Source organism: Anastrepha ludens, chromosome 5 (assembly GCF_028408465.1).
Source record: "Anastrepha ludens isolate Willacy chromosome 5, idAnaLude1.1, whole genome shotgun sequence".
In the NCBI taxonomy this organism is placed as follows: Eukaryota; Metazoa; Arthropoda; class Insecta; order Diptera; family Tephritidae; genus Anastrepha; species Anastrepha ludens.
In genome coordinates, this window is record NC_071501.1 from 75,001,914 (window position 1) to 75,015,309 (window position 13,396).

The following is a 13,396-nucleotide window of genomic DNA, read 5'->3' on the forward strand; positions in this document are numbered from 1 at the left end:
CCGTGATTTCCACAACATTTAGTTCCAACAAGATGGCGCTACTTGCCATACAACCAGACAGCCCATTAAAAATGGATTTACTGCGTCGTCATTTCGGTCAGGAATTTATCTGCCGTCTCGGACCAGTTGGATTGGCCACCAAGATCATGTGATATCACACTTTTGCACTTTTATTTGTGAGAGTTTGTAAAGTCTAAATGCTTTATAGATAAACCAGCTTCGATTGAGATGTTGGAAGTCAACATTACCAAAGTTATTCACGAGATACCGACCGAAGGCCTCCAGCGAGTCATTCAAAATTGATGTTGACGGATGGCTGAACAACGGCACAGCTGCGGCCAAGATTTGAAAGGGGTTATTTTTAAAAAATAAATGTCATGAATGATTCTACACAAAAATAATAAAGATTGGCCAATCAATTTGAGTTTCTATTCGTGGTTTTATCTCAATTTAAAATCTGATGCCTCTACCGCTTTATTAAGGCGCCCCGTCGGGTCTAGAGCTCGAAAATGTAGGGTATTTTCTAGAATTTTTTTTACAATAAAAAATTAGAAACGATATTTAAATTTTTTAGGCTTTTTCTTAACTTCTTTTACATACAAAAATGGAATTTTTTTTTTTTTTTGTTTTTTAATATTAATAATTTTCAAAATGTCGCTGAAGTTGACCCTCTCGAAAAATTGGACCTGGACGGTGTTGTCCATTTTGGCTCTTATATTTGTCAGAAACCCAAAAGCCAAAAAAAATTATTAATCAGTATGACTGCGTGCTAGAATAAAAAAAAAAATTGACAAAATGGCGCGGTTTTCAATTTCACACTCTAAAAATCGGGTTTTTCAGTTTTTTAATGAAAAAAATACGAAAGAATTGAAATAATACGCGCGATAGCCATTGATGTTGTGAATAACAAATTAAAATTTCAGCCGATTCGGTTAAATAGTTTTTTTTTTGCTTTTTTAACAACACCAGGCCGAAAAAAGTAGTTTCGAGGTAAATGAGTTTAAAGTTTGAGGTGCAGCAGCGCGCGGGCCGCTCTCTGGATAATGGGCTGTAGAATCTTTAATATTGAAAATTTCCGCATGAAAATTTCACAGTTTATTCTTAAGATACTATACTTTCAAAATATAGAAAAAACAAAAAATCGTTTTTATTTTTAATTTATAGACCACCGGGTACGCTTAAAGCTTTTAGCAGAGTGTGTTGAGAAAATGCATATTGTCGCAATATTTAAATATTGTAAATATAAATAAAACTAATACTATTTTGAAAAATTTTATTAAAAATATTGTAAAGTGTAATATATTTGAAAACAATCAGGAATGTACACTGCAACAAGACATTTCTTACATTCCCATACACTTTCACTGCTTTTATTCTGTTTCGCGTATACCTGATATCTCCATTGCGGCTTTTGTTTACTTTGTGTAGGAGGAATTTTTCTTGTTAAATGACCCCACTGTTTTGCTTGTAAACGCAATGGTACGTTGTCCGCGTGTTGGGTATTCAGAAATATTAACATTTTGTAGAATTCCTTCTGCAATGTCCCGCGAAATTTTGAAAATGAATACTTCCTAGAATTTGACATTTGTTTTGCTTTTCGAAATAAACTTCATGCTTTTTTTCGGATTAATTCAGCATGCGTACATTGCACGTCATTGCATGGCGACGTGATGTGCTCATCTGTCCAGAACAAGAGGTTAAACATCAAGCCAATGGGTAAGGTGGTGGGATAAACAAAAAGTGAGTTGATATAAACTTAGTAATACTCGTAGTAAAACAAACAACGGAACGTGGCTGCATACTTAAGGGTAAATCAATTAGAAGTGATCTTTAGAACTGTAGGATGAATATTTTGTAACATTCAAAATAATATAAACCGAGTTGAAAAGCTTCAAACGGGTCTTATTTTTCTTGCTCGCATTTTATCATTCCATTAATCAAAAACAAATAAACACTGCAATATTTGGATGAAATGCTTCAAAAATACAACTTGATTTTTTTATTGTTCTTAGTTATTTACACCTTGCAATACACATACATATGCGCGTAGCATAAGCAGCCAACAAATACATATTCAAGAGCTCGTATATTGGCTATGTCAACATCTACTCTGAAACGCAGGTGATCCTGCCACCTAAATGCATGCACATATGAATATTTATGTGCAGATTAATCCAACAGTCATAAGCGCGAATATAAAAGTTCTAAACAAAGCAATAATCGTCCACATGCCATTTTTTCTAAACCCGTGTTTGTAAATATGCAAATGTGTATATCGCGCGTGCAATAAGTTAGAGAAGGAACTAAAAATTTTCATTTTCAGATTTTATGTCTCATAGAATAATTATCAATACTGATAAATAAATTAATTAATCAATACTGATAAAATGGATACCTAACGGACAATGCTGGTAAGGATTTCAACAAAGTCTGAGAGCTGCGTCCTTTTTATCGTTAGAAGTGTTCTCTGGCGCTACCGATCTATCCGTGGTCAGAAGGACCTCGCAACTTTACAGGTTTGCGCACTAACCATGCGCTGGAGTGGGTGCGAAAATCTATGGTTCAAACACGAAATTCTCCTAACCAATGGGCAAATGGCTTTTGTCTGGCGTCTTTCAGGCTGAAATCCAAGCAATTTCATTCTGTGCGAGAATAAATCATATGAGAGGCAACCAGGTACCCACATAACTATATAATCGGACAGACAAGCTGTATTATAAGCCGTAGCTTCACATTTTGGGGAATCGAAAATAGTGTACGAATGCCTTAACAACCTAAACCAACTTATTGCAACAAACAAAATTGTACTTTGATGTGTTCCGAGTCACTCTGGAATAAAGGGTAATGAAATTGCTCAAGAACTCGCTAGGTACGGTCGGCAGCAGATTTTTACGGTCCAGAACCATGCTGTGGTATTAACTGGGTAGAAGCTAAATTCAGGGTAGGTTGGGCTAGGTTAGGTTCAGGGTAAATAGTTAGGAAAATGCTCAAAGAATAACCCAAAGGAGATCTACATCAAGCCAAAAATCTTATGAGACCTTTTACCTACAAAAGGGAACTACATAACCTGCGTTAAGTAGATATAAAGAAAATACTTGGTTTTCTGACAAGTGACTGTTACTTAAATCACCATCTCCGAAAAATTCACATTGGAAATGAGACAGAGTGTGAATTCTGTCTGGAAGATGTTGAAATCACAGATCATATCTTGTGCAAAGACAAGATATGACTTGAGAAAGGCCAAGCTCGAGTTGGCAGAAAAAAATTAACACCGAATTGATCCTCTTGAGCACACAACGGATGTGTGAGGAATTAACTGTTACGGTTAGTCACCACAACATCACGTCTCAGCCGCATATAAAATACTTGGGAGTACTCATCGACTCGCGCAAGATATTCAAGCAGCATCTACCGTCAGTAAGTGGCAAGCTACACGTAAAATGGTGCGCTGTGGAGGCTAATGCCTAACATCGGTGCTCCTCGATCAAGCATACTGCAACTCCTATCAACAGTGACATGCTCCGTGATCCTCTACGCAGCACCGATTTGGACTCAAACGAAGAAAACCTATCTTAAAGATATTCAATCCACATACAGAATCGATGCCTTGAGAGTGGCTGGTGTATACCGAACTGCATCGAATGACGCAATATGTGCAATTACGAGAAAGGTACCTATTGATCGTCTAGCGGATGAAATGGCACGACTGTATAGCGACAGCGCGCATAGGTCGTCGAATGCAGCAAAACAGGAAGACAGAGCAAAAATAAATGCTGAATGGCAACGGCGATGGGAACAATCTGACAAGGGCCGCTGGACTTTCAAACTTATTCCCAAGGTTGTTACATGGATAAACAGTTGGCAGAACAGAACAGACAGTTGACAACAGTTGAAGTTGATTGCGATACAACGCAGCATCTTACTGGTCGTGGATGCTTTAAAGAATACTTGCACAGGCTTAAACTCGAAGATGATCCTTTTTGTTCACACTGGTCAGAAGAACGAGAAAGTGCATTGCATGTTATGTTCCGCGGTTCGAAAACGAACGGCAGAGATTATAATGAAAGAGCTTTGGTTTTAATGGTTTAAGGGGTTATATACAGTCAAAAAATTATTATTTTTTTCTTAATGTACATATACTTAAGAATACCCACGAAATACTTAATATCGTTCCGGTTAATATCTTCGAAGTTACACGCAAATTTGAAAATGCGTTTTAGAGTGCTTGAAAGTACTTTTCAAACTTTAAACGCGTTTTTATCAAAATGGTGTTCTCAAAATCGGTGACCAACATTACTCGAAACGAAACATTACTCGAAACCACTCCCCATTTTGCGGAACGCACAGCAGGACCAATGCAGACAACATCACGCATCCCTCACTCCGACACTCCCGCGAAGCTTCAAGCTTCTGCAACTGAACTGCAACGGATTCACGAGCAAGATTGACGAGATAGTCGACTTCATGAGTCGGTTCGGAATCAAGATAGCTGCAGTCCAGGAGACAAAACTGCACGCTAGCTCCCCCCTGATTACCAGGGACGGCTACAATGTGCACCGAAAGTACCGCGAGCGAGACAACGGTGGTGGCCTAGCGTTCATAGTACACCATTCAGTGCAGTATCGTCTTATTGATGAAGGCATCGACCGCAGGGACAGCACCTTAGAACGTCAAGGTATAGCTGTCCGGTCAGGCGATGCCGAGCTCGAAATCTACAATATTTACATACCCCCTGTCACCTGCTGCCCGGCAGGATATCTACCCGATATTGGTGCGCTCATCAAGGGAGAAAACCGATTGGTAGTAGGTGACTTTAACGCGCATCACGATCTTTGGCATTCAAGCCTGCCAAATGATCGTAGGGGACAGCTATTGGCAGAGCAGATAGACGATTCGACGTTCAGCACTGTAAACGACGACGACCCCACCAGGGTAGTGGGCAATTGTAGCAGCTCGCCTGATATAACAATTGCTAGCGCTGGACTGATAAATAGCATAACCTGGCGACCTATGCTATCGCTTGCATCAGACCACTTGCCCATTATCATCTCGATCGAGAGACCTGCCGATTTTGTTTCCGCGGATCACCGGTCATACATCAACTTCAACAAAGCTGATTGGACCAGATTCGCGGAATTTACTGAGAATATCTTCGCAGCCCTACCCACTCCCACCAATGTGCGCGCAGGCGAACGCGCATTCCGCAAGGCGATTACAGCCGCCGCGGCTCGCTTCATACCTGCTGGACGGATCCGGGAATTACGTCCCAATTTCCCAGCCGAAGCAGCCGTTATGGCAAACGAGCGTGACCGCCTACGCCAGGCCGATCCCGAGGATCCTCGTATAAAGGATATCAATTTGGAGATCCGGCAACTGGTCACCCAACACAAGCGGACCAAATGGGTAGAGCATCTGAAGTCCTGTAACTTCACTTCTGGTGTGAGCAAGCTCTGGTCCACCGTAAGGTCCCTGTCGAACCCGACGAAGCACAACGACAAGGTGGATATCACCTTCAACGGTCGTACTTCGTCGGACCCGAAGAGATGCGCGAGCTATTTTAGCCGGCAATTTATGGTATATTGCATCCTCCGGTCGACAGATCCAAACGTTGTGCCACCAGACGGCTGCACAAACTGCCCTACAATAGTGCACCGCTTACTTTCACCAGCGACGAGGTTCAGGGGGACATCAAACATATGAAACCATCAAAAGCCATTTGCCCCGACGGACTAAACATGCTGACAACCTGTCCATGGCCACTCTCATCATTCCTGATAAGTGGAAATTAGGGAGAGTGGTCCCACTGCTGAAGCCTGGGAAACCCGCCAACCAAGGGGAGTCTTATCGTCCGATAACTCTCCTTTCCCCAGTAGTGAAGACACTTGAAGCCCTTCTACTCCCACCCCTCACTGAACACCTGACTCCAGCCCTACACCAGCATGGTTTCCGTAGAGTGCACAGCACCACCACGGCACTCACCGTCATAAACACCCAGGTAAACCGCGGACTAAACCAAAACCGCCCCTGCGAGAGGACTGTCCTAGTAGCGTTGGACCTACAAAAGGCTTTCGACACAGTCAGCCACGCCACGCTACTAGATAACATTTTACAGTCGACACTCCCGCCAGGGCTGAAGAGGTGGACCGCGAACTACCTGAGTGGTCGTCACTCGTCGGTAGTATTTCGAGACCAAACCTCAAAACAGAGAAAAATAAAGCAAGGAGTACCGCAGGGTGGTGTCCTTTCACACTTGCTTTTTAATTTCTATATTTCGAAACTCCCCCAGCCACCAGAGGGAGTCTCACTGGTCTCATATGCCGACGACTGCACGATAATGGCGTCGGGCAATGACATTGATGGCCTATGCTCAAAAGTAAACGACTACCTCACCAGCCTTTTTCGCTTCTTCACTGCGAGAAACTTAAAGCTTTCTCCCACTAAATCCACGGCGACCCTTTTTACTACCTGGACAAAGGAGGTCAAGCTGCCACTTGGTGCACGTCGATGATACCCCAATACCGACGGTAAACAACCCCAGAATTTTGGGAGTCACCTTTGACAGCTTGCTCTCCTTCTCAGCGCACACAACCGCTATTGCAACGAGAGTACAGAATCGCAACAAGGTCCTCAAGTCGCTCGCCGGCAGCACTTGGGGCAAAGACAAAGAAATGTTGCTGTCGACTTTCAAAGCAATAGGCCGACCGGTTCTGAACTATGCCGCGCCTGTCTGGTCGCCCGGAACCAGTGATACGCAGTGGACGAAGCTTCAGACCTGCCAGAATACTGCCATCAGGACCGCGACAGGATGTCTCCTGATGTCCCCTATCCAACATTTACATGACGAGGCGCACATGCTCCCGGTTAAGGAGCACAACAAAATGCTCGGCAAGCAGTTTCTGCTTGGGTGTCACCGTAGGCCTCACCCATGCAGACACCTGCTCGAGCCTGAGCCCAGGCACATCAGGAGACACTTCCTCAACTACGTGGACGAGATCCAGGACAAAACGGACAGACCACTCCAGGATCAGACAGTATACAGACAGACAATTAACGACATTCATCGGGAGACCCTTACCACCTTCTTAAGCTCCCGACCCCCGAATGCCGTTATCGGAGTCCAACTACCACCTATCGCAGACGAAGAGCTCCAGCTTCCTCGAGAGTCCCGCGTAATCTTGGCACAATTACGTTATGGATATTGTAGCAGGTTAAACTCCTACCTATCCAGAATCGACCCCGACATACTAAACATATGTCCAGCATGTGAAGGTACCCCGCACGACACTAACCACCTCTTCACATGCCCCATCAAACCTACTCATCTAACACCCCTCTCCCTCTGGACCCAACCCGTCGAAACTGCCAGTTTCCTGGGCCTACCCTTAGATGAGCTAGACGAAGACGACCGGTAATTACACTACACTGACAGGGCGAAGATACTGCTACAACAACAACAACTCGAAAGTCTCCAATTTTAACACGAGCTTCTTAAATATATTTTTTAGTAATTAATGGAAGATTTTTTCTCACCGATAAATATATTTTTTTATAAACAATTTAAGTTTTTGGAGAAACCGCCATTTTGTCAAAAAAATTTATTTTTCTTACTCCTTCCTCATCATGTTGGTCTCCTTGAAGCTTAAGTGGTGATCTGACCCCCATATTGGGGCCAACCCAATACGAACTAAGAGGGAAGCTCCATATGGGGATTGGCTAGACATCCATTCGCTTTACGGCGTACTTGGTGGCCATCCAATCACCATGCGAAGATCACCGTACCGACGAAGATCACCGTACCGACGAAGATCCCTTTGTCATCCCCAAACCCCTTACATCCCGTTATTTCCTCTCCTAGCCCACCCCCTAATCCAGGGTGTTATGCGACACCATGCCCATTGGATGGTTTGCAGCCAGGGGGCTCACCAGATCGGCTGTATTTCAACGGCGCCTTCCTAACACCGGGCCGCCTTAGGAAGTAACTTTGGCCTTGCCACGGCATGGGGTGGTGGACCGTTTTGAATTCCCCATTATATAAATAGACCACTGCGCTCGCCTCGTCGACCACCTGCGTACGAAAAAGATGAATACAAGCAAAAATGTAAGCAACAAAACTTCCATTGTAGCGGGAGCAGGCTACAGTGTTCGTAATTCTACTGCCAAACACACACATAATGCTCTTCAGCGCGGGGGTGCCGTTGTCCACGAAGACTCGGACCACGAAAGCGTCGAGAGCACAAACACCGATGTGACCGATTTAGCAGCAAGTCCAACCTGACGAAGCAAGAGGAGGTACGGTTGGCTTGGGCCAGAGAGGAGATCAAAAATGGCCGGGCCTTCTACGCAGCAAAACCAATGTTCAAATGGATCCAAATGAAGAATGCTCCTGTTGCAGCTATACCGCAAGGCGGAAAATTTTCTGAGAGAATTTGGCTTTCAACCAATTCCTACCCTATGGCAGGGAACATCTAGGTTAAATAGAATCTGATGGAAACTATTTAATGTAGCAGTGCCAGTCAATAGGACTAGTATTAACTACTTCCAAAACATGTAGTGGGACACAAAATATCTTTTATGTCGGAGTTTCGGCCATTGGACACGCTGCCGATATAAAATTACTATAATTATTATACTTCTATATTAGTTTAGGGAAAAAGAAATCCATTAGTTTTGCGTAAAATTTGCGCAAATGGTTTAAAACTGTTTTACGGTCGCTCTTTAGCTCCTAGGCAATGCTACGAAACGACTCTGTAAGGTAGTTGAGTTTTATGAGAGCCTTTTTCGTGACAACATTTCATGCGGAGGTTTGCCATTGCCTGCCGAGAGCGATTACTATTGGAGCAATTTTTTTTTTAATAGTTTTATGCTACCGGGTGATGTTTCACGCTCATTTTTATATAAATATTTGCTATGCCAAAATCGATGAATCATATGCACATACTTGTATATAAGTGGAACGCTAAGTATGTCAAACGCTGCCCAAAGATACACATAGATATGCAAAATGCAGATGTGCAAAATCCGCAAGCGTGCACACATCAACATGAACGCTGCCCCCATCGACAACTGCGGAGCTACGATATTTGGCCCAAAACGCTGCAGGGCCAAATGTTGACCATTTCAAACATTTCGACGCCAGCGTGTGCGTGTTAACGAAGAAGCAATAAAATGTGCAGCACTTGTTGACAGCCTTAGAGAAAACGTAAGCATTTCGAAGTTGACACTTTTGATGTAAATACATTTTAGATGAATATTTTTGTATATTTTAACAGCGATAGACTATTTTTGTCGCATACCTACAGGGTGCAAAGGATGGACTAGAAAGGCGAGGAATGCAAATAGGCCTTAAGTTGGCATACACCTAGCGATGGGCGAAAATTTGCTGAAGTAACTGAAAATGATGTGGTTTATTGCTATTCCACATGTTGCTGCAGCTTTAACAGAATCATTCACGAAATTATTATTGCATACTGGTCAATGGGCTATTTTTTGTGCCAAAGATCACAGACGAACATATGTGTGTAAGTGTGTATAGATGTGTGCATATGTAGGTATTTACATGAAGTTGGTAATAGAACAGCTTAGAGTCTCCTCATAAATTATTTGGCGCAGCACGTTTCCATCTTGCTCAGGCGACACTAATGGACAAATTAATTTATTAATTTATACAGGTATGCGTGGTAAGAAATTATGTCAAGTAGGAAATGTTAGCAAACTTCCATGGCGTAAGGTGTGACTGTTTATTTGTAGATGATGTGGATTTAGATTAATTTGTATGAGTATGTATGTGAGTAGGCATAAATCTAAGCATCCTTACTGGAGAAAATAAGAATATGTTTCACATATGTAGTTACATACATACATACGGACATGAAATTATAATTGCTACCGTGTCTATAATTACGAACTCGTTCATTGTCCTCCACACTGGCAGGCATCAATATTAGCCCACTAAAAAAAACTCCACAAATAGCACAAACTCCCCAAGGATGTCCGAATAACTATCTACTCTATCAAAAAAGTTACGACGAATAAAACATAAATTGGTGAATAAAATATAAATTGCGAGGTATGTCAATAAGTCTGGGAGTTTGTCAATAAAGCGCAACCCAATTAATTTGCAAGCAAACTTAACTTGCAAACAACCTTCCCACTAGTCTCCTTCTAGCTCTCTACAATGTTTAAAAAACTGTTAGCGAAACTTGAAACAAAAGACACTTTAAACGAATTTTTTGGATTCGAAGACAACCCGTTCAGCACCGCGGTAAAAGATTGCTTGGCCTCCGGTGGTCTAGAAATTTCGAAAAATCGAATTTTTGTTTTTCAATATTATAGCCTCTACAGCCCATTAACTGGGTAAAAAGCGGTCCGCAACTGCTCCTGTAACTCAAACTTTAAACTCATTTATCTCGATACGACTTTTTTCGGTCTGGTGTTGTCAAAACACAAAAAAACACTATTCAACCAAATCGTCTGAAATTTTAATATATTGTTCACAACATCAATGGTTATCACTCGTACTAGAATCATATTATATTATTATTTCAATAATTTCTTTTTTGTTTTTTTTTTTATTAAAAAACTGAAGAAAAAGGATTTTAAGAGTGCCAAATTCAAATAAAGTGTAGTTAAGTTTCAAGGGTCGGTGTTGATTTTGCATATAATACAATTTTTTTAAGAAATTATTATCATTTCTCTTTATTAAGATAATATTGGTATGGCTCAATTACGTATAGAACAAAATATTGGCCAAAGGCCGCCTCGACCTCGGCGGCACACCTCCATCCTATGGTACAAATTTTCGATGACGCTGAGGCATAATTGTGGTTCTATGCCGTTAATGTGCCGAATTATCTCATCCTTTAGCTCTTTAATTGTTGCTGGCTTATCAACGTACACCTTTTCTTTCAAATAACCCCAAATAAAGAAGTTCAACAGTGTCAAATCTCATGGCCAATTGACATCGCCGCGACATGAGATTATTCGGCCATCAAATTTTACGCGCAAAAGAGTCATTGTTTCGTTAGCTGTGTGACACCGCCCTGTTGAAATCACATATCGTCCACAGCCATATCTTCCAATTCGGGCCATAAAAAGTTCGTTATCATCTCACGATAGCGAACACTATTCACAGTAACTGCCCGACCGGCCTCATTTTGGAAAAAATACGGCCCAATGATGCCGCCGGCCCATAAACTGCACCAAACAGTCACTCTTTGTGGGTGCATTGGTTTTTCGGCAATCACTCTTGGATTATCATTCGCCCAAATGCGGCAATTCTGCTTATTGATGAATCCACTGGGGTGAAAATGTGCCTCATCATAAGATGAATTTCTTCGAAGATTGGTCATTCACTATTGCCATTTCCTACCACCATTCTGACCATTGACGACGCTTGAAATGGTCAAAAGGCTTTAGTTCTTGAGTCAATTGCACCTTGTAAGCGTGTAAATGCAAGTCTTTATGCATAATGTTCATCAACGACGAGCGTGAGAGGTGCAATTGTTGGGCACGACGACGAGTTGAGGTGGACGGCTCTTCAACCACACTATCGCGAACAGCAGCAATATTTTGTGCAGTACGAGCTGTACGAGCATGCACTGGTGTTTTCACATCTCCTACAGACCCGGTTTGCTCAAACTTTTGCACAATTTTTCCGATTGTGCGCACATTTGGACGATTAAATTGACCGAAAAAATCACGAAGTGCGCGATATGCATTTTGATTTGAACGCCCATTTTTATAATAAGCCTGAAAAACTTTAACGCGTTACTCGATTGTATATATTTCCATAGTTCAAATTGAATTAGCCTGAAATTGAAAAATGTCCAATGAAATGCAGAAAAAAACTTCACGTTTAGGTGTGATTTACATTCAACATCGGGCCTTAAATTTAACCACCCTTTATATTTTTTTTGTTTGTTTTTTTTCTATTCTAGTACGGGACATAGCTGCAGTCATACTGATTAATAATTTTTTTTGTCTTTTGTGTTTCTGATGAATAGAAGAGCCAAAATGGACAATACCGGCTAGGTCCAATTTTTCGGGAGGGTCAACTACAGCGCCATTTTTTAAATTATTAAAATTAAAAAAAAAATTTTTTTTTTCTTTTTGTATGTTAAAGAAGTTAAATAAAAAGCCCAAACAAATTTAAGAATTCCTGAAAATACCCAACATTTTCTAGCTCTAGACCCCTTAAAGTGCGACCTTACCTTGTGGTATAAAAAAAGTTGCAAAGGGGATAGCTACACCTGAAGGTGGAGGCGGGAATGTTGGAAAACCTTTCAAAACTATCCCACAATGAACGATATGTTAGCCGACGCGTTGTTGTGATGCCTTATCCAGTCGTTCTCGGCGAGCGCAAACTATTGCGATATGTTTTTCTGCCAAAAATTGTTCGGATACACATGAAAAATGCGTGCCCGTAACGGCTTTATGACGAACATAGATGAGTAACTATTCAGTCCCAGCCTGTCCAATGAATGATGCCGCATAAAACAACATTTTCTTCGCTTCATTGGCGACTTGAGCATCCTCACTTTATTTGCCCTTTTTTCAGTCCTTTGGGACTTTCTTTACAGCTCTCGATATTATATTCAAATATCCAGGTATTATCTTCAATGACTGCACGGCTCCTCCAATTGTGGCTGTCGCCATAAATTGGATACCAACACGTCACTTGCGTCATGACGAAAACGGTTACTTTCGAAAAGCTCACACAAAATATAGGGTTATTCAATAGGTGCGCTTCAACTTTTTTCCTATAGGGAGGGCGAACGACGCAATATTTTTTTATTTTTCGCTTGTCATTTGTAAACTTCATTAGTATACATTTCATCATGGAACGCTACAGACTTGAGCAACGATTGCAAATCGTGCAAATTTTTTATGAAAATAATCGTTCTGTTACTGCTACTTTAAGAGCATTACGGCCATTTTACGGTCCATTTAACAAGCCGTCCCGTTTTGGGGTTATGTGAAGTCATTGGTCTACAGTAACAAGCCGGCGACGATTTGTGAGCTCAGAGCCAATATTGAACGCGAAATTGCTGGAATTTCGGCCGATTTTTGCAAAAGAGTGGTCGAAAATTGGGTTCAACGATTGGACTTCGTAAAACGTGCACGCGGTGGTCATGCAAAAGAAATCGAATATCATACTCAAATGTATATGTTCAAACTCGATAAAAAAAAAATTAGTTAAAAAAGTCAAACCGTTTGTGTTTTATTCAAAAAAGTTCAAAAGTTGAAGCGCTCTTACTGAAAAACCCTATATACAATAAACCAAAGATACTATCGATTTCGATTCGATTGGAATTATCGGATGTTTTTTCAGCTGCATGAGAACTATCGATATCGATAACTATAATTTGACAGCTCAGAATGGCAAATTATATTTACA